Below are 23,842 nucleotides of genomic sequence, written 5' to 3'. Positions count from 1 at the left end.
TTTTTAAAGGAGATGCCAAATAAAAAGTTCACGTCTGTAACATCTTTATCTTTTAGAGATATAAGTATCCTCATACAAATAATTCAACGAATATTTCAATTCTTCAATTCTTCCCCCCCCCGTAAGTGGATTTCCGAAAACAAAAGGCGTGTTCCTTTATTTTTAAAGGAGATTCCGAATACCAATTTTCACGCCTGTAACTTCTTTTTTTTAGATATAAGTATCATCACTGAGCCGTGTGTTTGGTCTCCTCTTGTTGAGGAACAATTTACATCGGAATGTCTCAGTGCCCTGTTATAGTGAAAGCGAGGTCACGAGTTCGGTATCCCTTATTGAGACTAATCTCTATGATATCGCCTCAGTGATGGATTTTCTGGAGAGTGACGTAGCTTCGCCCCATCAACTTAAGAGAGTACAGGGTCGTTTGATGCATTATGTTCATCGTGTGGGTGATTTGCTGTCATTAGAATTAAAGGAGGAGGTGTTAAATCAGGTTCAGGATTTAAAGGTCAAATCTTCTACACTTTTAGAGAAAGTTGAGACTTGGCTAGCTGACCCGTCTATCAAAACTAAGCCGGTGTTACCTTCCACTGCGACGGCAGTAAGCGAGTTAAATCAACCTACTCCTGACCTTGGGTCCGCCGGGCAGCGAACTTCCCTCCAGCCGCGTTTATCTTCACAACATCAGACTACGAGTCAACTGCCACCCTTGTCTCTGCAGGTTTCACCATTTTCGAGTATTCCTCATCCATTGAATAACATGCTGAAAGACAGCCCTCGCTATTCGGTGAATTCGGCGAGTGATGTGGTTGCATTTCTTCGTTTTCTTGTCGAATTCTTGAATCACGCTCAAGTATTCGGTTTGACGCACGTACAGATTTTACAGGTCGTTTACCCGCATACCGTTGGCGTTCTTTCTGATAAGATTGTTAATGCAATATCGGAACAATTATCGTTGCATCAATTTCATGCCCATATACTAACTCACTTTATCCCCGCTAGGGCTCTTAATTCTTTGGTGCAACAATTCTACTTTAGAGTGCAACGTTTAAATGAGACCTTATCAGAATTTATTTCTGACATTAAATTTTATGCCAGGGTATTCGCACTTGATTATACGGAGGAGCAGGTGGTTTCGACTATCGTGGAAGGAATTACTCCGTCGTATCGTTCTTGCTTGTGTTTTGTGTCTCAGCCTCGTAACCTTACCGAGTTGGAAGCTATGGTCGTCTCGGCGGAGGGCGTTCGTCATGCCGATTGGCTTCGCGATCCTGACCCTCCTTTTTCTGGCCGGGGTGTTTCTGAGCGTACTGTTACTCGTAAACCCGCCGCGTTAAAAAGATGTTTTGGTTGCGGCGCTTCTGATCATCTCCGTAATAAGTGCCCTTCTCGATCTCCTCAGGCAAAAGGACCTAGCCGTGGTTCGAGTACCGAGGTGCCGCCTAGCGATTCGAAGGTTGTATGTTTTCGCTGTGGGACCCCGAGTCATGTAGCGAGGGATTGCACGAAAGGGCCGAAAGGTAACTGACTAGACCGGGAAAAGGCCAGGGACAGGCTCATTAATTTGCCGTCGCCTAGTCAAAAGCATCGTACGACTCCAGGTGAACGTTTGTCATCCTGTCCTGCCGAATGTTTGCAGATAACGACCGAGAATAAGGGGGTGGTCCCATTTGTCAAGGCCGAGATTAACAATGAGCCAGTGACGGCACTCTTAGATACTGGAAGTGTTGTTTCCTTTGTAAGCGAGAAGTGGTTTGGTCTGCATAAATCTGTATGTAAATTTCCCGTCGTCCACCCGGATTCCTTTACCTGTGTGGCTGCTAATTCTTCTAGGGTTGAGGTTTCGGGAGTTGTGAAGTGTAAGATTCGTGTTGCTAATTTTTCGTCTAAATTCCCTTTGTATGTGGCCAAGGATTTACCGTGTCCTGTAATCATTGGATCAGATTTTTTTGGCTTACTCAGACTTGGTTTTGGATAGGCAGGAAGGGTCCTGCTGGTTCAAATTTTGTCGTGATGTTCGGGTTCCTGTATTGCGCTCTAACTCGGTTTCTTCTTTTGCCGTGGTGCCCTCTGAGGACGAAAAGGGCTCCGATCTTAGCCATTTGCCCGAGCATCAGGCCAAGCGCATTAGGGAGTTGTGTGATGCCTTTCCCGAGGTTCATACGGAAAAATTGGGGATGACTAACTTGTTGGAGTACAAGATAGAGGTCTCAGATTCTATTCCTGTTAGGAGCCCGCCTTATCGTCTTTCTCCCCTAAAAATGCGAGCATTGAAGGAGATCATCGATAACATGTAGCAGGAGGGAATAATTCGGCCTTCCACGTCAGCTTACTCCTCGCCCATATTTCTCGTGCCTAAGCCTCAGGGAGGTTACCGTCCAGTTTTGGATTATAGGGCATTGAATAAGAAGGTGATATTGCAATCTGTTCCGCTCCCAGACTTGCATTCCTGTTTTCCGTGGTTCAGAAAGGCTAGGTATTTTACCGTCCTGGACTTAAACCAGGCATATTATCAAATCCCTTTGGCAGAGGAGTCCCGTCATTTGACAGCCTTCGCAACCGACTGGAACCTCTACGAATTTTGTCGTTTGCCCTTTGGCATTTCCAATGGCGCTGCGGTGCTTAGTAGGCTTCTAGATCAGTTGTTTTCGGATATTAAATTCAGTTATCTTTATCATTACCTCGACGATGTCGTGATCTATTAGGAAACCTTTGAGGAGCACCTTGACCACCTGCGCGAAGTGTTGTCTAGACTGCGTATCGCTGGGCTGACGGTTAAATTGTCCAAGGTTTCCTTTGCAAAGCCGCAGATGTCCTTTTAGGACATATAGTATCATCTAATGGAGTTTCAGTCGACCAGTCTCGCACCCGAGCCATTGATGAGTTCAGACCCCCGCAGGACGTTAAAGGCGTCGTCCGCTTCATCGGGATGGTAAACTTCTTCCGTAAGTTTATCCCTAACTTTGCTAAGCGTGCTGGGCCTCTTAACGCCCTCCGGCGTAAAGGGGTGAAGTTTGAATGGGGTACTTCACAACAAGCGGCCTTCGAGGATCTGAAGTTGGCTATAGCTAATGCTCCAATACTTGCGATGCCCGATTTCTCAAAAACCTTCATTGTTCAGACCGATGCTTCAGCCTCGGCGGTTGCAGCTGTCTTAATGCAGGAATCCGACCTGGGCCGACGACCTGTTGCTTACGCTTCCAGGACCTTGACTCCTCTTGAAAGTAAATATTCAGTCTATGAGTTAGAGGGTTTGGCTGTTTTGTTTGCCTTAGAGAGGTTTCGAATGTATTTAGAACATGTAAAATTCGAGCTTGAAACCGAAAACCAAGAGTTGAGCTGGGTCCTGGGTAAGCCTAGGAAAACGGGCCGTCTAGCTCGGTGGGCCATAAGAATATCGGCGTTTCAGTTCGATGTACGGCACATTCGAGACTCGGACAATGTTGTGGCCGATTCGCTTAGCCGCATGTTCACTGGTCAGCCTATTCAGGATGATGACTCTTCTGACCCTGAGGTCCTAACTTCATTACCCCTTGCTGGAGCAATCTTGACTGATGCCCCGTTGTTATACCATGATCTTGCTAAATTCCAAGTGGAAGATCCTATCTTAGGGCCTATTGTCCAGCAGTTGAAAGAAGGCAAGGTTGTTAACCCATATGTGTTAAGGAATGGTGTCCTTTGCTGTCCCTCCCGCTCTGATCACAAGATGAAAATTGTTGTTCCGTCGGTGTTAGTACCTATGATATTTAAATATTTCCATGAAACTCCCTTGGCTGGTCATCTGGGAGTGTTTAAGACCAAGGAGAAAATTCGAGAAAACTTTATTTGGAAGGGGCTGGATGCTGAAGTCCGTGAGTTGGTCAAAGGGTGTAAGATTTGTAGGATACTCGGGTCGGCCTGTTGTGTTCTACCCAGGCTACGCGACCCATGCAACGTCTATTTATAGATTATGTAGGACGGCAATAGATTTATATTTGTTTGTGTCGACGGCTTCACTCGTTTTTCTTGGTTTTTCCGACGAGGTTAGCCACAGCAGAGTCCACCGTAAGGTGTTTAAAAACCATATTTTCTTCTTTTGGTCCGAGCCAGTACTTGGTGTCCGATAATGCGAGGGCGTTCACGTAGAATTTGTTCAGAAAGTTTTGCTTTAGCCTGTCCATTACTCATGTGACAACGTCTCCGTACCACCCCCAACCCTCTTATGCAGAGAGAGTCAACCGCAATTTGCGGGCCGCTCTCATCGCCTTCCATCATGATGATGTTTTGAGATGGGACAATTCGTTGCCATGGCCTTCCTTCGCATTTAATTCTGCTGTACATGAAGCGCATCAGTTTTCTCCTGTGTCTCTTATGTTCTCCTTCGTTCCCAACTCTCCACTCAGTAATCTCTGGAACATTGATGAACTGTTACCAGAAAGGATTGACCCCCTTAACATCAGGGCAATTTGGAAAAAGGCTAAGGAAAACCTCAAGGTGTCCTATGAGAAGAAGAGAGAACGTTACAATGAGGGGCGCCGACCGACCGATCTCGCTGTAGGAGATAAAGTTTTTGTTAAGAATTTCGTGCCTTCCGGGAAGCTCGCTCCTAGATTCCGAGGACCGTATGAAAATATTGATTTCTTAACGCCGGTCACCTTGTTGGTAAAGGATCCGGAGACGGAGAGAGTCTTCCGAATTCATCTTTCGCAGGTAAAGCCTGCTTAGCGTTTTCTTTTGGGTACTGCTGCGTGGCAGTCTGTCTCGGGTACGGGTACCTTGGTTTCATGTGGTATGAAGCTTTAACCTGGTTATCTGGGGAGTTTTGACTCATTTCCATTCTTGTCGTAGATATGCTCTTCCCTTAGTTAGCTTAAGTTTGTTCCTTCCTTTTTTAAGGAAAAACAAATCTGGATGTATTATTTAATATGAATGATTTAATGTGAGTCCTCCCGGAGTCCTATCGTACCTGTACTGCTCCCATGTCCCCCGGTCCAGTTACCTACACTGCCTTGGCCCCCTGTACCCTGTACTGGTGGATGGATATCTTTCGACATCTTTGCTGGCCTTCTGCTTTATTTTACAGTGGACTGAAGTATCCACCTACGCCCACTGCTCCATGAGAAGGGCCCCTCGTGGCTGCGATTCCTGGGGATCATTGACTCCAGCCGCCGTGTCTTACGGCTACCGAGTTCAGAAGGATTGGGATTTCCAGCGTCTGATTTGCCTAAGGAGGCTCCGAGACGGTCTGCTACTGTGGCCGTTGTCCTGCATGCATATCGCTCAATGTTTAGTTGGATTGTATCCCAGTTATGAGTGTTGCCGGCCCTGGTGGCTCACCCTTCCTCTGGCGATTGCTGGGGACATCTTCATTGAAAATCTTGCCATATCCCGAGATAGGCTTGGCAAAGACTCGCTACTTCATTGTGGTGTACAGTAAGAATGTAATTTCAGTGCTAATCTTGGCAAGAACTCGCTATTTCATTTTTTTATGTACAGCAAGAATGTAAAGTCAGATAGGCTTGGCAAAGACTCGCTACTTCATTGTGGTGTACAGTAAGAAAGTAATTTCAGTGTTAATCTTGGCAAGAACTCGCTATTTCATTTAATGTACAGCAAGAATGTAAATTCAGAGATAATCTTGGACTCGCTACGTCATTTTGGTGAACAGCAAGAATGTTAATTTTATATATAATCTGGAGACTCGTTTCTTCATTTTTATGTGCAGCAAGATGTTACTTTCGTATATAGTTATTTATTGTAAAGCAAGAACACTATTGTATATCCAGCAAGTATCCAAGATAATGGACTTTACGCGGCTGAATTTTGTGTGGGGAAAACAGTGTGGCCAACCCTGGGTTGGTGTTTTGGCGGGGAGGTCTGAGCCGTGTGTTTGGTCTCCTCCCGCCTTAGAGGACTTGATACCTGTGCAGTGCTCCTAGTGAGCTCAGTGAAATGTACTACTATTAATTGTGCGTATTTCTGAATGTCCTAGGCATTGATATCTATATAAATAAAATTGCAGGGGGTCCGCTGTCCGTAATTTCTTTTGTTTTGCCAATTTTTCAGATATTTATCCGTTTTAGGTCAACTCAAGACCGAATCGGTGGTTTTTACGTTTCGTGTCTGTTTGTTTTTCTGTTTGTCTGTCTGTTTGTCTGTTCCACCATCACGTCGAAACGGCTGGATAGATCTCAACCAAACTTCATATTTAGAGTATACTCATCCCGGGGAAGGTTTCGATATGCATATCATTTTAAAATCTTTGAATACACGGGGGGTTTATAGGAAAACCAGAATGGTTTTTCCACCATCACGTCGAAACGGCTGGATAGATCTCAACCAAACTTCATATTTAGAGTATACTCATCCCGGGGAAGGTTTCGATATACATAACATTTTAAAATCTTTGAATACACGGGGGTTTATAGGAAAACCAGAATGGTTTTTCCACCATCACGTCGAAACGGCTGGATAGATCTCAACCAAACTTCATATTTAGAGTATACTCATCCCGGGGAAGGTATTGATATCCGTATCATTTTAAAATCTTTGAACAGACGGGGGGTTTATAGGAAAACCAGAATGGGTTTTTCCACCATCACGTCGAAACGGCTGAATAGATCTCAACCAAACTTCATATTTAGAGTATACTCATACCGGGGAAGGTTTCAATATGCATATCATTTTAAAATCCTAATAGACGGGGGGTTTATAGGAAAGCCAGAATGGTTTTCCCCCATTTTCTCTTATGCTATTGATTTTCTGTAAACTTCGTTTACCGTACGTGAAACGTCTCTTCATTATAAACAACTTTCGTTATGTTCATAATTTACTTTACTCTTCACATGACGGAGAAATTTACAATTTTCCGCTGGTATCATGCTCTGCATTGAGTGACCGACAGACCGACAACGAACCTACACGTTACCATGGCAACGTCTCTGACTGCATGCCAGCAGGGAAGTAACGTATTGCCATTTTCCTCATCATGCTTTTAAATTCGTGGTTGTTCCTTAGGTAGAAGGCAAGAGAGGCTTCAATCGGCCTATCTGCGGGATATTGGCGGAATATCGTTGGATGTTATAACCGCCCTCGAATAGATTAAATAATAACACCATTAGTCATCTTCTTATTATTTGTTTACCTAGGAATCACTGGACCTAAATTTCTCCTCTGTTACCGCTTTATTATATCCATAACTCACACTAGCATAATTTATTGAGGAGCATTTGATTTTCAAATACATTAACTTGGCATTTACATATTTGTCGTTATCCGACTGTCCTCAGTTATAATCCATTTTCTATTACTTTCAACTTTCTTAACTGTATTATTTTCTTCCTTAATTACACCGTATGTACGCGAGTGCTACAAACTACTGGATGTATTTCCACCAAGACTCATATTTAGAATACACCTGTCCTTGATAGGTTTTAGGGCAAATATTGTTTCTAAATCCCTGAACTGACTGGGGTTTTATACGAAACCGAAACAGTGATTTTGCACTTCCACAAAACATACACAACCAACGTTAATTTAAATCTACCTGCCTTGGTAGAAATTAATTTCTAAACCTTTTTTCTCATGTGCATCATTTCGATACGAGGACTAATAAGGGAGACATCATTAACGGACCGTTTTTCTGTACAAGTCCCATCGGACTTAACTCACGAGCGGGTGCGTGTAAAGCGTATTACTTACAACTTGAAAACTACTGAAGACATTCGAACCAAAATTTATATTTAGCATCCACCTGTCCAAAGGTAGGTTTTAAATGTAAATAACATGTCATGTTCCGGAATGGACTGGCGGTTTATAGGGAACCGAAATGGTGATTTTACTCTTCCACAATATATACAGAACATGACCAACCTGACTGGAAATCGACCAAACGTGATGGAATTCCACCTCTAAACCTTTTTTTCATGTGCATTTTTTCGTCAGGAGGATTAATAAGGGAGATATCTTGAATAGTCAGTTTTGCATGTTAAGTCCAGCGGACATAGCCCAAAAGGTGTTTTACATGGAGCAGATTCCTTATCTATATAAATCAAATCGTAACGACTGTGTGCCTCTACACTGACTATTTTGGCGAAATTTACGTACAGCTTTCCGTTTAAGGGGGTAATAATGACCATCTGCATAATTTTTGGTTTAGTTTCCTGAAAGTCCTAATTGTTACCCGCCCAGCCCAAAATCCAGATTGCGGCATAATCTGCCAGAACGAAAAGAAGATAATTGAAATTTCACAAAATTATACGTTTTAGCCTGTAACGACCGGAAAACATCCAAGATCATTAATTTTTTCACTTTTTATCCCCGAAGAATATCGAAATATGCAGGCAATTTTAATTATGGTGCAGACCTTCGGAAATTCCTATCACATAACAGATTGCACAATCTCCGTTCAATTTGGAATGATCTACAACCTTAGTCTTATGACTTTTCGCCGTATCTGTATCCCTTTTACGTTTGATTTTTCTCTATTAATCGATGTTAATTCAATTTGGAATGTTCACATGCATAATTCATACTTTCGATTACTTATATGAAATACAGAATCATCAAACTCTTCACGAAAATTGGCCCACCCAGTAGCCATATGTGAGCCAAATGCTATGTACACTGACTGACAGAGCAAATGCAACACCAAGAAGGAGTGGTCAGAACTTTATGCCAATTGCAGGGTAGACTGACGTCACTGAGGTATGCTCATGATGTGAAATGCGCCGCTGTGCTGCGCACGTAGCGAACGATAAATGGGACACGGCGTTAGCGAATGGCCCACTTCGTACCGTGATTTCTCAGCCGACAGTAATTTTAGAACGTGTTGTCGTGTGCCACAGGACACGTGTATATCTAAGAATGCCAGGCCGCCGTCAACGGAGGCATTTCCAGCAGACAGACGACTTTACGAGGGGTATGGTGATCGGGCTGAGAAGGGCAGGTTGGTCGCTTCGTCGAATCGCAGCCGATACCCATATGGATGTGTCCACGGTGCAGCGCCTGTGGCGAAGATGGTTGGCGCAGGGACATGTGGCACGTGCGAGGGATCCAGGCGCAGCCCGAGTGACGTCAGCACGCGAGGATCGGCGCATCCGCCGCCAAGCGGTGGCGGCCCCACACGCCACGTCAACCGCCATTCTTCAGCATGTGCAAGACACCCTGGCTGTTCCAATATCGACCAGAACAATTTCCCATCGATTGGTTGAAGGAGGCCTGCACTCCCGGCGTCCGCTCAGAAGACTACCATTGACTCCACAGCATAGACGTGCACGCCTGGCATGGTGCCGGGCTAGAGCGACTTGGATGAGGGAATGGCGGAACGTCGTGTTCTCCGATGAGTCACGCTTCTGTTTTGTCAGTGATAGTCACCGCAGACGAGTGTGGCGTCGGCGTGGAGAAAGGTCAAATCCGGCAGTAACTGTGGAGCGCCCTACCGCTAGACAACGCGGCATCATGGTTTGGGGCGCTATTGCGTATGATTCCACGTCACCTCTAGTGCGTATTCAAGGCACGTTAAATACCCACCGCTACGTGCAGCATGTGCTGCGGCCGGTGGCACTCCCGTACCTTCAGGGGCTGCTCAATGCTCTGTTTCAGCAGGATAATGCCCGCCCACACACTGCTCGCATCTCCCAACAGGCTCTACGAGGTGTACAGATGCTTCCGTGGCCAGCGTACTCTCCGGATCTCTCACCAATCGAACACGTGTGGGATCTCATTGGACGCCGCTTGCAAACTCTGCCCCAGCCTCGTACGGACGACCAACTGTGGCGAATGGTTGACAGAGAATGGAGAACCATCCCTCAGGACACCATCCGCACTCTTATTGACTCTGTACCTCGACGTGTTTCTGCGTGCATCGCCGCTCGCGGTGGTCCTACATCCTACTGAGTCGATGCCGTGCGCATTGTGTAACCTGCATATCGGTTTGAAATAAACATCAATTATTCGTCCGTGCCGTCTCTGTTTTTCCCCAACTTTCATCCCTTTCGAACCACTCCTTCTTGGTGTTGCATTTGCTCTGTCAGTCAGTGTATGTAGCTGTCACACAATTATCCGAAAAGTAATGTAATGTGAGATAATCTTACAAAAACGTTACCCTGTTCCACGTTTCTAACTCAATCTGACCCAAGAATAGATGACATATCATAGGACCATCCATTTAGGCCACTAAATCCGGCGTGTCTTTTGGTATAATCCTGTGTCGATATGACGTACGTTTAGTAGCAGTTAATCTGTAAATTAAGGTCTTCAGTATTTAAACACGCATATACCTTCGTATGTCGATCTGTATATATTCACTGATGTCGATTTGTAGCGATTGAGAAAGGGTGGGTCTGCTATTGTAATCAGTACTCCCCACACCGACTTTGACTGGCAGTATGAAAGGATTCCTTCTCCAACTCCTGTGTAACTGTCATTAGTAAGGAAGGTCTACAATTGTAATGAATAGTTCACTTCTCGATTTCACATGCAGCAAGCAAGTGAGCATGCAGTTTTGTTTAAAACTCCCCTACCCGATTGTGTTTGGCAGTAGGCAAGGGTGCCCGCCATTATCAAGAAATGTCCTCATCTAAAATGTGACTGGCATTAGGCATAGTGGCCTGCTATTTTGATGGAAACTCACCAACTTGGTGTGACTGGCAGTAAGCTGGCTGGAAGTAGGAAAATGGGCCTGGCATTATAATGATAACTGCACAACTCAATTTCGAGTGATAGTAGGGTAATTGCCTGCCATTATAATAAAAACTCCTCAACTGTAATCTGTCTGGAAGTAGGAAGAGGGGGCTTCCATTTTAACGAAAACTCCCCAAATGGATTCTGTCCGCGTAGTAGGCAATGGGGCCTGCAATTATAATGTAAACTTCCCAACTCGATTGTGAATGGCAGTAGGCAAGTGAGCCCGCCGTTATATCACAAATCCATAACAAACACTTTACATTGGAAACAACGTACGGGGACCTCCCCATGCTCTTTCTCGGATAACGCTAAGAGTCATGCAATTTTAAAACAATCTTATTTACTGCATGTTCACTATTTTCTTCGATATTCGAATACAATGTAGAATACCGTAGCGAAGCACGGGTACATTCGCTAGTTTTGTAATAAATGTGTCTCTCCCTGTTCCTCACTTATGGCTCCATGGACAAGGAATTCATTCCGTCCTGGGGCGTCCCTCCGTATTTGCATTTCTTTTCGTATGTCGATCGTCTGCCATGCTCCCTCGCGTGTACTTACCCCCTCTCGGCTTCTCCGAGAGTGGGGGCGTGCTGACGTTGGTCGTGGTCCTTCCCCTACCGGCGAACCGGTGTGGCTCGCCGGGCGGTGGACCATCTCACTTACCTGCTGCTCTTGGTGTAGAGCACTACTCTTTCGTTGAACCAAGGACCGTGAGGGGGGCATGGGAGGTAAGATCTACTGGCTTGCTATGTGTTGGTAGGATGATGGGAGGAACTAGGAACTTGTACGGATATGTAACGCCATGCATCTGGTTGTAATTTGATGAGGGGCGGCTTGGTGCCGGGATATTTTGTGAGAGTAACTTAAAGTGTTGTATGTTTCTTGTATCATGAGGAAAAAGGCTAACGAAAATGAGAGAAAGGTTCCAGAATGTTCTGGACGTGTAGTTTAGGAAGTACGCGTGTCATTGTGCCTTCAATGATAGAAGATTTTTCCTTACCTTGTAACTGGTGAGCTGTATATACGTTGTAGCGGTGTAGTGATTAGTCAGACATTTATTTTGTACCAAGGCGCGCAGGTTACGTTATGTTAGACCATTTATTAGAGGAGAGGAATTCCTCTATGTTTTACGAGGATGAGAAATGGAAACGGGTCAAAACCCTCCTTTAGTTATGTTGATTTCCAAGCGCTCCCGAATTTGTTTGTTTTCCATTGTCTGTGAATAAATGTTGTTGTCAAGCTGTTTGGAATTGGGTCTTGACATTAAACCTCTGGGTTGGACCTTTCATTTATATCCAGATCCCTGGCCCGCTCTCCTTTGGGTCGTCCTGCCGGTTGAATTACGGCACAATCACAGAAAGAATTCATCTCCTTTTTCTCCCCAATCCCGTTAAATTTATTTCTCCGCAATGAGTTTTTTTAAGGAGATTCCAGACACGAATATTCACGTCTGTAACCATCAGTTTTGAGACGTAAGTATCCACATAAAAAGTTCAATTTTTTCACTTCATTTCACCCCCTCCTTAAGCGAATTTCCGAAAACAAAAAATACGTGTTAACTTATAATGGAGCTTCTAAATACCAATTATCACGATTGTAACATATTCAGTTTTCTAGATGATTGTCCTCATAAAAGGAATTCAATTCTTTTTCACCATCTCCCCCAAGTTTATTTTCCCCCTAAAATGCGCTTTTCTTTATTTTAAAGGAGATTCCAATTTTCACGTCTGTATCAACTTTAGTTTTCATAAGGTATAAGTATCTTCATACAAATAATTAAATAAATTTTACATTTCATTCACTCCCCTTAATTGGATTTTCCGAAATCAAAGGAATATGTGTTACTGTACGTTTAAAGGTGATTCCAAACACCAATTTTCATGTCTGAAACATCTATAGATTTTTAGATATAAGTAGACTCATGCAAATAATTTAAGTAATTTTCAATTTTTTCACCCCCGCCTTAGTGGATTTTCCGAAAACAAAAATTATGCATTTCTTTATGTGATTCCAATCACCAATTTTTACGTCTGTAACGTCTTTAGTTTTTGAGATATCAGTATCCTGTTACAAAGAACTCAACCCACTTTTCAGTCCTTTCTACCAGCCCCTCCCCCCTTCCCAAGTGTTTTTTCCGAAAACAAAAATACGTGTTTCTTATGTTTGAAAGGGATTAAAAACGCCAATTTTCACTTCAGTAACATGTTATGTTTTTGAAATATACTGTAGATATTCTCATTCTAAAAATTCATCCCCTTCTTTTGTTCCCCTTAAGTGGATTTTCCGAAAAAAAATATACGTCTCCTTACTTTTACAGGAGTACCAGTTTTCAAGTCTGTAACGTGTTAAGTGTCTGAGAAATATTGTAGTCCTAGATATATTTTTTAAATTTCCACTCCGTGTGTCACACCCGTTACCCGATTTCATTGGCTTTTTAAAAACAAAAGGATACGTGTTTCTTTATTTTTAAAGGAGATTCCAAATACCAAATTTTATGTCTGTAACATCTTTAGTTTACGAGATATAAGTGTATTCATAAAAGGTATTCAACCAATTTTCCCCCTTTCCTCAACCCCCTTAATGTGATTTTGCGAAAACATAAAAACACGTGTTTCCTTATTCTTAAAAGAGATTCCAAACTTTTACGTTTTTGAGATATAGATACCCTCATTTAAAATTTCACCTCCGCCCTCCCCACTTTTCACACCCTTAGCAACAAAAAATACGTGTTTTTTTATTTTTAAAGGAGATTCTTAATACCTAACTTTACATCTGTAAATTTTTAAAGTTTTGAGATATAGATACTATAATTTTAAAAATTTCTAATAATTCAAACCATTTGTCACTCCTGTTTAACCCCCATTAATTGGATTTTCAAAAAAGTACGTGTTTCTTTATTTTTAAAGGAGATTCGAAGTACCAATTTTCAAGTCTGTAATATCTTCAGTTTCTGAGATATTCAACCCATTTTTCACATTTTTTCACCCCTCCTAGTGTGATTTTCCGAAAACAAAAAATACGTGTTTCTTTATTTTTAATGGAGAATCTGTAAACTTTTAAAGTATATAGATATAGATATAGATATAGATATATTCATTTTAAAAATTCACCCCCTTTTCACCCCCTTAGCGACGGAATATCCAAAAAACCTCCCTCAGCGAGCACCTACATTGTAATATAAATGTATGCTCAAAATTTCATTCCGTTATGTCCAGTAGTTTTGGCTCGGTGATGATGAATCAGTCAGTCAGTCAGTCAGTCAGTCAGTCAGTCAGGACAAGTTATTTTATATAGGCCTATATAGACTAGCAATTACCCGCGGCTTCGCTCGCGTGGATTTCGTAATGTGATCAAAGTAATTGTTACTCGGCATTGTAGTAAGACATTGACTGAAAATTCCTAAAGTATAAAAACCCAAAAATAGAGTTTCATTTAGCCAAGAAAATTTTTTGTAACCCATGCTTGTGGTGTTAGCTTTTGGGGCTAAGGCGACCATGTGACGTAGAACTGTACATGTGAGAAATAGACTTCTTTCAAGTCGAAAAATAAATAAATAAGTAAATAAATAAATAAATAAATAAATAAATAAATAAATAAATAAATAAATAAATAAATAAATAAATACACCCCCCTATTCCCACATCTGTAACATCTTCAGTTTTTGAGATGTACATAATGTACCGGGAACGCCGCTACGGAAGAGAAGTTGGAAGTATGTCTGTTGAACTTTGCGCGAGGCGGAGGATAGGCAACCCGCCGAACTCAATGATGTACTCAGCGAGTGGCGTAGCCGCCTCGAGTGAGCTCTCTCTATATGACCATATATGGTCATGTCCCAGCCCATCTGCAAAAGTCTATTTTGCGATAAAATATTGCTATTTTGACACTGCCATCGTGAATACCATTGTAATAGACGCAACCTGTCAAATTCTTAGGAAAATTCACCGTGTACCTTAGAGTTATAGGGGTAGATAATACCCATGTTCTAGATACTTCCCCACAATTCGGTATAAAAGGAGGACGATCCGGACTACAAATTCAGTAAATGTCACTCCACTCTGTCTGCAGCACGAGTGACGGGAGGAGCGCTACGAGTGCGGACTGAACCTATAGTCGGATAAGTCTTTGAAATTCGAGTGTCGCGTTAGGACTTGTGCTCCAGTGACTATTGAAGGAACTTAGAATTCTCGTGAGTGGCATGACTTCTGAAAGTATCACGTTTGAACTTATATTTCGAACTTGTACTTTCATGGACCGATTTCAGGAACATAGAAATTCTCCGAGTGTGTAAGTTGGACTTGTGTTCTACAACAAAGCTGTGGCAACGTAAACTTTCGTGTGAATGGTATGATTTTTTCCAAGTACCACATTGAACTTATGTTTCTTGACAAACTGTGGAACTTAGGGTATTTTTAAACATTGCGTTCGATCGTGAAAACATGAAATACTTTCCGAGTACTGCATCAGGACTTGTATTTAGACTCGTGTCAACATAGTAGACTGTGACAACTCAGAGTACACATGCCATGTTCCGAGGGAACATAGAAATTTCCAGTGTTATAAGTGAACTCACAATTTATGGAGTTAGACTTTTCCCAAGTACTATTTTTCTTTAATGATTATTTACTTTGCTTATCGACGGAATAAGACATTTTCCGAGTACTATTTCAATCACTAAGCTTATTGCAAATGTGCTAATGTGTTCTGAACCTTCATAAACTGTGCATTGAGAACTGTGGTGACTATAATTGGTAACCCTATAGAACATTCTAGTTTACCATGCCTGTGTTAGTAAGCTCACGTTATGAACTTGACATTTTACACATTAATTCGACCAATACAAGGTCAAATATTTAGTTCAATCATCCTGTCTTTCAAGTGACGATTTAGGAACATTTTCGATTCAATGAAGTGTTTGAATCAAGGATTTAGTAACACTTGCCATATTTCATTGTACGAGGAGATGCAACAATTTAAAAGCCATATCTATTTAACAGTAGTACAAATAAATGGAGTGCCATATTGGGAACTTGCATGTGAATCACGTCTCAAAGACCGAACCCCGGAACGTGTGCGTCTGGAGAATCGAGAACTCTTAATTCCAGAACTTCGAGAAATTCCAGAACTTCGAGGACTTCTCATCCGGGCGGGCGTGGTTCCTACCCAACCCGTATCCAGCACCATCCCAGGGTCCGGAGTTACCAGCCGGTCACGACACTTCAATTCTACTGTATGAAGGTGATATTAACTTGTCTTCAATGATTAATAAACTCAGATTATAAAAAAATATCTAAGTTTGATGAACTATACCCCACTCTGTACCAACTCCAATGTTTTTAAGCCGCACCCTAAGATATAGCCCATGCTCATGAAATTAGTGTCAAGCGCCTCAAGGATAAAAAAAATTTCCTGGTACAATAAATATCCTCATAAAAAAATTCAACCCCTTAATCAGTCCTTCCCCCACCCCCACCCTTATTTAAGTGTATTTCCGAAAACAAATATACACGTTTCTTTATTTTTGAAGGAGATTCCAAACACCAATTTTCACGTCTGTAACATTAAATTTTTAAGATATAAGTATCCTCATATAAATAATTCAACTATTTTTCACTTCTTTTCATCCCCCGCTAAGTGTCTTCCCCGAAAACAAAAAGGTACATGTTCCAGCATTTTTAAAGGATTTTCCAAATACCAAGTTTCTTGTCTCTAACATGTTAAGTTTTGACGTATAATGTAAGTATACCGGTATTGATTTTTAAAATTCTAACCGCTTTTCCAATTCCTTTCAGCCCCTTAACTGGATTTTCGAAAACAACAAAATACGTGTTTCATTATTTTGAAAGGACATTCCAAATAACAGTTTTCATGTCTGTACGTCTGTAACACCTTCAGTTTTTGAGATAAATGTATATTCACAAAATAATTCAATTTCTTCATCACTTCTTTCCAACCCTCTCCCGTCTTAAGTGGACTTCCCAAAACAAAATAAATACATGTTTCTTTATTAAGAAAAAAATTCAAAATACGAACTTTCACGTCTGTAACAGCTTCAGTTTTTAAGATAAAGTATCCTCATAAACATATTTCAACTCCTCACTTACTAATTTTCAACCCCACACCCCTTACGTAGATTTTCTGAAAAAATCAAATCCATATTTCTTTATTTTTAAAGGAGATTCCAAATGCTAATTTTCACGTCTGTAACATCTTCAGTTTTTCAGACATATGTATCCTCATAAACGTAATTGAGCTCCTTTTTCACCCTCCTTCCTACCCATTAAGCTGATTTACCCCTCCCAAAAGTGTGCATTTCTTTATTTTTAAAGGAGATTCCAAATACCAATTTTCACGTCTTTAACATCTTTAGTTTTTGAGATATAAGTAACGGCATCAAAAGAATTCAAATCATATTTCACCCCACCCCGTTAAATTGATTCCGCATCCAAGCAATGCGTATTTCTTTATTTTTGAAGGAGAATCCAAATACTAATTTTCACGTGTGTAACGTCTTTAGTTTTTGAGATATAAGTATCCTCATACAAATAATTCAAATAATTCTTCAATTATTCACCCCCCTTAAGTGGATTTTCCAAATACAAAGATTATATGTGTCTTTACTTTGAAAGAAAATTCCAAATACGAATTTTCATGTCTGTAACATCTTCAGTTTTTTAGATATAAGCATCCTCATGCAAAGAATTCTACACCTTCTTCACTCCACCCCACCCGTTAAGTTGGTTTCACCCCACCAGAAAAAATGTGTTCCTTTATTTTTCAAGGTGATTCCAAATACCAGTTTTCACGTCTGTAGCCTTCTGTTTTGAGATATAAGTTTTTCCGGAAAAGGAATTCAATTTTTTAACTTCCTTTCACACTCTAAATTTAAGTGAATTTTCCAAAAATAAACAGTACCCATTTTTAAAAGAGCTTCCAAATACGAAGATCACGACTGTAACATCTTCAGTTTTTGAGATATTTGTATCCTCGTAAAAGGAATTTATCTCCGTTTTCATCCCCCCCTATCAAGTTGATCCCCCCCACCAAAAATGCGTTTTTCTTTATTTTTAAAGGAAATTCCAAATACAAGTTTTCACGTTTGTAACCTTTAGATTTTTGGTATATATACTCAATTCAAATCATTCAACTAATTTTTCAATTCATTCAATCCCCTCTGTTAATGGTTTTTCCGAAAACAAAATAATACGCGTTTCCTTGCTTTTAAAGTAGATTCCAAATAACAATCTTCACGTCTGCAACATGTTAAGTTTTTGAGATACACTGCAGATATACTAATTTTAAAAATTAACCCACTTTTTCAGTTCCCCTTAAGTGGATTTTCCCAATAAAAATATTTATGTTTCTTTACTTTTACAGGAAATTTCAATGACCAGTTTTCAAATCTGTAATATGTTACCTGTCTGAGATGATTTGCAGATATACTCTTTTAAAAATTCACCCCGCGTGTCACTCCTGTTCACCCCCTATTCATAGGATTATCCAAAAACACAAAAATACGTGTTTCTTTATTTTCAAAGGAGATTCCAAATTCCAATTTTCATGTCTGTAACATCTGCATTTTTCGAGATATAAGTCTCCTCATGAAAGGTGTTCAACCACTTTTCCCGCATCTTCACCCCCCGTAATGGGATTTTCCGAAAACAAAAAGTACGCGTTTTTTATTTTTAAAGGAGATTCCCAATACCAATTTTTACGTCTGTAAACCTTTGTGTTTTTGAGACATAAATATCCTCATTTTAAAAATTCTCCCCCATTTTCACGCCCCATTAATTGGATTTTCTAAAAACAAAAATACGTGTTTCTTTGTTTTTAAAGGAGATCAAAAAAAGAATTTTCAGGTCTGTAATATCCCCAGTTTCTGAGATATAAGTATCCTCACTAAAGGCATTAAACCCTTTTTTCACCCTTTTTCACCCCTCCTATTGATAATTTCCGAAAAAAAATCACGTGTTTCTTTATTTTTAAAGGAGATTCTGAATACCAGCTTTTACGTCTGTAAACCTTAAAGTTTTTAGATATAGATACACTCATTTTAAAAATTCACCCTCCTTTCCACCCCCTTAACGACGGAATATCCAAAAATCCTCCCTTAGCGAGCACCTGCATCGTAATATAATTGTATCCCCAAAATTTAAAAACCTTATGTCCAGTAGTTTTGGCTCGGCGATGATGAATCAGTCAGTCAGTCAGTCAGTCAGTCAGTCAGTCAGTCAGTCAGTCAGTCAGTCAGGACAAGTTCCTTTATACATATAGACTAGCAAGATACCCGTGCTTCGCTACGGTATTATACTGAAATTGAATTATACTATAATTGAATGCTTATTGTTTTAGATATATAATCCGACGAAATTCGCGATCTGACTCGTTTTCTGCGAGAATCCGCCAAAAATCGCGATCTGACTGGTTTTCTAATGGATTACGGCAAGTTTTCTCCCATTTTTCAATCTTTCTTTCCAGCAATCGATTTCGTACTTCCCGGGCTAGGTCCAGGTATTCAACCCGGTCAGTTGGGTCCCTAAATCTCTTCCATCTTTACCTATAAGCATTTTTAATATGGATCAAATCCTTCAGGAGATCCGGCGTTGTGCCATCTTGGGTGCCTTGGCGAAACTGAACCCGCGGCCACACTGCATTCTTAGTCATTACTCTTCCAGAACCCTTTTCCAGCGCGGTCCGCACATTTGACGACGGTCCAGAATATTATTATTATTATTATTATTATTATAATTATTATTATTATTATTATTATTATTATTATTATTATTATTATTATTATTATTATTATTATTATTATTATTATTATAGATGTTCTGGACCCCACAGCAAGATGCAAGACCGCTACTTGGCGGTAAATTACATCTGCTGCCATTGTCATTATTGACAATGTGACAAGCACCATTGTCGCGCGTAGGCAAGTGTGCGGGATTTCTGGCGATACGAATGACTTACTTCCATGCATTATTGATCTCATTATAGAGGTGAACAATTTGACGGTCAATCTCATTCCTATCGTTTATTTCAAATGTGTTTAAATTTTTATTTATATACCAGGAAAATCTACTGCAAACTAAGAACGTTCTCCGAAGGAAAAGATGGCACTTGAATACGAACCCAGGAAAGATTAAAAATGATCGGTTTATGATCAGAATAAGTACATCGAAAACCTACAGCCTGTTTCCAGTCATACGACAGGGTCAGGAATGGAATGAATAGAGCCCCATCTAGCGGCGACAATAGGAATTGTGCCGGCTGCCGAAGCACTCCTCTGGGGCAATGATCGAGAATGACAAATAAAATAAAATATTGCACAGTGTTTCCGGAATGAATGATGACAGGGAAAACCGGAGTATCCTGAGAAAAACCTGTCCCGCCTCCGTTTTGTCCAGCACGAATGTCACATAGAGTGACCGGGATTTGAACCACGAACCCAGCTGTGAGAGGCCGGCGCGCAGCCACCTGAGCAACGGAGGCTCCTTACAAGTACATTTTGAACAGTAAAATCACTTGGTCTCACCTCCTTTTACACCCCACCGCCGTTAAGTTTATTTACCTCCCCCCCTCCCACTCAAAAAAAATTAAAAGAAGTCGTGTTTCTTTATGTTTAAAGGAGATTCTAAACACAAATGTTCACGTCTATTACCTTCAGTTTTGAGATATAACTATCCCTATAAAAATAATTCACATTTTCACTTCCTTTCACACTCCCCCCCCCCCCGCAAGTGAATTTTCCGGCAAAAAATACTTGTTTATTTAGTAGTAAAGGATCTTCTAAATACCAATTATCACGACTCTAACTTCTTCAGTGTATGATTTATGTGTCCTCATGAAAGGAATTCAACTCCTTTTCGCTCCCGCCCCACCAAGACGATTTCCCGCCAAAACGCGTTTTTCTTTGTTTTTAAAGGAGATCCAAGTACCAATTTTCACGTCTGTAATAACTTTAGTTTTGATTGGATGTAAGTACTCTCATACAATTAAGTCAAATTTTTTAAAAAAAATTTCACCTACCTCCCCCGCCCCCCTCTTCATTGGATTTTCCGAGAATACGTGTTTCTTTACTTTTAAAGCAGATCACAAATACCAAATTTCACGTCTGTAACATCTTCATTTTTGAGATATCAGTAGGCTAATTAAAAGAATTCAAAACCATTTTCAGTCACTTTTATACCCTCCGCCATTCCACCCAATTGGTAATTCCGATAACTAAAAATACACGTTTCTTTATTTTTAATACAGATGCAAATTACCATTTTCACTTCTGTAACATGTTAAGTTTTTTGAGATAACCTGTAGAAATTCTAATTTTAAAATTTAACCCCCTTTTTAGTTCCCCTTAAGTGGAGTTTCCAAAAACAAGACACCTATGTTTTTTATATTTACAAGAGATTCTAAATACCACCTTTTACGTCTGTAACATTTTACGTGTCTCAGATATTCTGTAGATATAGTCTTTCAAAAAATTCACCCCGATTTTCACTCCTAATTAACAGCCATTAATTGGATTTTCCAAAAACAAAAAAAGTGTTTATTTATTTTTAAAGGAGATCCCATATACAAATTTTCAGTTCTGTAATATCTTATGTTTCTGAGATATATGTATCCTCATTAAAGGCATTCAACCCATTATTCACCCTTTTACACCCCTCTTATTGGGATTTTCAGAAAACAAAAGATACGTTTTTAATTATTTTGAAAGGAGGTTCCAAATATCAATTTTTATCTGTAAACTTTTACTGTTTCGAGATATAGATACACTCATTTTAAAAATCCACCCCCTTTTCACCCCCCCCCCCACTATTTGAATTTTCCAAAAGCAAAAAAAAAAAAAAAAAAAAAGAATGGTATCTTTATTTTGAAAGTAGATCCCAAATACCAATTTTCAGGTCTGCAATATCTTCAGTTTCTGAGATATAATTATCCTCATTAAAGGCATTCAACCCATTTTTCACCCTTTTCCACCCTTCCTATTGGGATATTCCGAGAAAAACACGTATTTCTTTATTTTCAAAGGAGATTCTAAATACCAATTTTTACATGTGTAAACTTTTAAAGTTTTAAGATGTAGATACACTCATTTTAAAAATTCACCCCCTTTTTCACCCGCCATTATTTGAATTTTCCAAAAACGAAAAAATACCTGTTTCTTTGTTTGTAAAGTAGATCCCAAATACCAATTTCCAGGTCCGTAATATCTTCAGGTTCTGAAATATATGTATCCTCATTAAAGGCATTCAACCCATTTTTCACCCTTTTCCACCCTTCCTATTGGGATATTCCGACAAAAATACGTATTTCTTTATTTTCAAAGGAGATTCTAAATACCAATTTGTACATCTATAAACTATAAAAGTTTTGAGATATACATACACTCATTTTAAAAATTCACCCCCTTTTCACACCCCATTAATTGGATTTTCCCCAAACCAAAAAATATGTATTTATTTTTTAAGGGAGATCCCAAACACCAATTCTCAGGTCTGTAATATCTTCAGCTTCTGAGATATAAGTACCCTCATTAAAGGCATTCAACCCATTTTTCACCCCTTTTCACCCCTCCTATTGGGATTTTCCGAAAACAAAAAGTGCGTTTTTCTTAATTTTTAATGAAGATTCTAAATGCCTATTTTTACATGTGTAAACTTTCAAAGTTTAGAGATATAGATACACTCATTTTAAAATTTCACCCCCCTTTTCACCCCCTTAGCGACGGAATATCCAAAAATCCTCTCTCAACGAGCACTTACATCTTAATATGAATGAATCCCAAAAATTTCATTTCTTTATGTCCAGTAGTTTTGGCACGGCGATGATGAATCAGTCAGTCAGTCAGTCAGTCAGTCAGTCAGTCAGTCAGTCAGTCATTTAGGACAAGTTATTTTATATATATAGAATTGAGTATATGGTGTGCCTACTGTAACTGTCGGCTCTTGATGCTACGTTAACTGGGTAGAAGTGGGATGATCCTGCTGCTTTCATAACACTGATGCCACTAACTGGGACAGAATGGCGATTTAGTTTAATATCGAGCTCCTACTCCGAATCATGGGGAATGAATTTCACCTGTCACGCCCTATCTAACAGTGCACGATGGTAATGTATTTTATTAATTATATCCTTGATATGTAAAACAGTTATTTGTTAAAAATCACTTAAGCTGAACTGAATAGTATGAGAAGTACTGGCAGTCAACAATTTTCTCAGTATAATGCAAGGCATGTTGCCTCATATTACAAAGTTGACAATTTACAGACGTACAGACTTCAAGGACAACCTGAGGACAGTGAACACAATGGCTTTGATCCCGGCAAATTAGTTCCCTGATGATATCTATAGTAGTTTTAGAGTATTTGAATTTATATATTACTAGCTGATATACCTGTGTTTTGCAATGGAATTCTACGTTTTAAACAGAATTCTAGTTGAAGTAGTGTACACGTTGTAATTATGATTTTTATTAAACGGCTTAGCTCTTAGCGTTAGTCCAGAAACACAAAGGGACGTTGCCATACGCCATTTCTCATGCGAGGACCGGCTTAGGGAATTTTCATTGTAATGGCAGGCCCCTTCCTACTGTCAGACACAATCGAGTTGGGCAGTTTTCATTATAATGAGAGGCACTCATTCTCTACCTGCCTTTTTATATCCTCAGAAGGAGAGTCTCTGTGATCTGGGACAGAATGGCGATTTAGTTTAATATCGAGCTCCTACTCCGAATCATGGGGAATGAATTTCACCTGTCACGCCCTACTTAAAGGATCTGTCTATAGCGACATATGAAGAAGCTACCTGGTAGTTTGAGTTATTGAAAATAAAACATGTGTCCGTAATACCGATATTAATACTTCAAATGATTATAAAATAATTGAATTGAAGGTAAAGTCCATAGTTTACCGTTGATCAATTTCCTGAAGTCTCGTGAGGATAGAATTATCAAAATTATCTGTGGATAAGTTATTACCGAGTACTGTTTATTTTCATGATTTTGTTGATGCGGGTACATTTCATCTGATATGATCCTGATGAGATGGATGTGATTTTATGTGGAGCAATATTGCTCTTTGCTGAAGATGGCATCCCATAGTAACTCACGACTGTGAACGTGACCCCAGTTTACAACCCATCCAATCTAGTCTCTCAATCGATATCATCAACAAAC

The sequence above is a fragment of the Anabrus simplex genome, chromosome 1 (assembly GCF_040414725.1).
Source record: "Anabrus simplex isolate iqAnaSimp1 chromosome 1, ASM4041472v1, whole genome shotgun sequence".
NCBI lineage: Eukaryota > Metazoa > Arthropoda > Insecta > Orthoptera > Tettigoniidae > Anabrus > Anabrus simplex.
This window is presented reverse-complemented; position numbering follows the sequence as displayed.